Raw genomic sequence first — 2,588 nt, forward strand, 5'->3', positions numbered from 1 at the left:
CAAACGCAACCAGGGACTGGGGAGATAGCTCCGTTGGTAGAGTGCTTGCCTTATAAGCACAAAACCCTGCGTTTGATCCCCAGCACCCCCCCCCCCAAAAAAAAAAAAAAAAAAAAGATAGCAACCAAATAGACAAGTCGAGGCACTCCGAGTATCAGAACAGATTTTATACTATTTTTAAACCCTGATTCTATTTTGTTTCGTCAGCCCAGGAAAACACATCCACTCAGGCCTAGAGGCAATGGGACCGCCCCACTGTTTTCAGATTCTGAAGACCAATATGAGGAGCCAACATGAAGAATTCACAGGGGTCAATGAATTCTAGTCGCCTAAAATGAACTCTCCCAAAAACCGTTCCTGGTGTGCTGGACGGTGAACCCAGGGCGTCAAATGCCAAGCACGTGCACTCTACCACTGAGCTACATCCTTAATTAAAGCTTCTCTGATACTCTTCCCAACTCTGATTGCCTTCTGGGCCTCCCAGTTCAATTCTGCATCGTCAGTCCAGTTTTGGAAGAATCCTTCTGAGTCAGTTTGGCCCCAATTCCCAACACACTCTCCCTATCTAAAAGGGTTGGGTTGGTTCCTCATCCTCCGCCGCCCATTAGGTAATGTCTGATGCCTGGTTTGTCTTTAACAAGAATCCCAACAGGTAAGGCTGGGGGTGTAGCTTGGTGGCAGAGCCCAAATGGCTAAAAGGGTCCTCACCCAGTCACAGATTAAGAACCCGGCAGTTCTAGGAGATCAGGCTCAGGCTCCGCCCACCGGCCGAACACCGGGTGGGGCAGGAGGGAACAAGGTAGAGGAATACATCACTTCCAGCACCCGCTGCCAGGGCGCTGGTAGGTGGCGGTGACCGCGCAGAAGGGGGCGCTAACGGGGGACGGGGCGTGCGCCCTAGGGCAGGGCGTCGCTTGTGACGTCACAGGTAGAGCGTGGCGTATGTAGATGAGACAGCGCAGGGGCTGCGGTTTGGGCACCTGCTGCTTAAACCCGGCTGATTTCCCCGTGCTGTGGGAGCGAGTGAAGCGCTGTTGCGCGAGCCGGGGCGTTTCCGCTGTGTGTAAGGGCTGAGAGGGCCCGGGAGTGGGCGAGTTAGTGACCGTGTGTGTACAGTGACGGGCGTATGCTGCTGCGGTGCGAGGGAGGCCGAAGCGCTCATACTTACCTGGCAGGGGAAAGACCATGCTCACGAAGGTGGTTTTCCCAGGGCGAGGCTTATGCATTGCACTCCGGCTGCGCTGACCCCTGCGATTTCCCCAAATGCGGGAAACTCGACTGCATAATTTGTGGTAGTGGGGACTGCGTTCGCGCTTTCCCCTGCGTCTTGTTGGGTACCAAGAGAAGGCTTTATGGAAACTCTCCTTTGTGGGGTGTTTTTTAGTTGATGTGGCCAGTATGTGTAGGCTGATGATTTTTCCGTGTTTCTTGCTTTGTTTTAGTTTCTCTATTCTTCTAGAAAAGTAATTGCTTAAGTGATTGTCTGGCTGTCACAGTATATCTCCAACGACTTTAGACATCACTCTAACCCAACCTTTCCACACTCTTCACGTTTATGGTTCCCATTTCCTTCTCACCCCCAGCCCTTTCCTCATGCCCTTGCTTATCACCTTCATTGTTAGAAAAGAGTACTGTTGTCTCAGCCTCCATGCATCAGCAGCCTGTCACATTAGAGAAGCTCCTGAATACCCCCCTCCTCAAATGGCAATACGAATTGTAAGTAGTTATTCTTTTTTACTGTCAGAAGTCATTTGTTTTGCCTAGTGTTGTGTTGCGTGCCTGTAATAATCCCTGTAAGCACCGAGGCTGAAGCAGGAGGATCGCAAGTTCAAGGTAGGGTCTACACGGTCCTAGGTAACAATTGGACCGTGTCTCAAAATAATTAAAAGGACTGGGGATGTGGCTCAGGGGTTAAGTGCTCCTGGCTTCAATTCCCAGTTTTTCTTTTAAATTTATTTATTTTTTATTGTTTTTCCCCAACTCAAAACACCTGAGGGTTGAGCTACAGTTCAGAAGACAATCCCAGGGAGGGGTGGGGGGAAGGGGAAAAAAACAGAATGAATCAAACGACATTACCCTATGTAAATTTATGATTACACAAATGGTACGCCATGAATAAACAGAGAAACAACATGCAAAAAAAAAAAAAAAAAAAAAGAAGACAATCCCAAATTCAGTGTTGGTGATTGCCAACATTTTGCAAACCTCTCCCAGGGTGAGGACCTGATCTTCACTTCTCTGATCCCTAATGTCCTAGTAAATTAAAGCTACCTAGGCTGGGGCTGGGGTGGTGGCTCAGTGGTACCGTGCTTGCTTAGCACATATGAGGCACTGGGTTTGATCCACAGCACCACATAAAAATAAATTTAAAAAAGGCGTTGTGTCCATATACAACTAAAAAAATTAACGAAACAAAAACCTACCTAGCCTAATGGTAAAGGCAGGACCACCTCAGGAAGGACTATAGCTTTCCCCTTCCCTCCATGTCCACCTCAGGGACTGAACTCAAAAGTCTGCGAAGTCCCAGCAGGTTTGAGATCCTGGCAGAGCAGGGAGCAGTACAGACATCGGCAGTCACCTAGAAGCTC

Source organism: Sciurus vulgaris (assembly GCF_902686455.1).
Source record: "Sciurus vulgaris genome assembly, contig: HiC_scaffold_198_arrow_ctg1, whole genome shotgun sequence".
Lineage (NCBI taxonomy): Eukaryota > Metazoa > Chordata > Mammalia > Rodentia > Sciuridae > Sciurus > Sciurus vulgaris.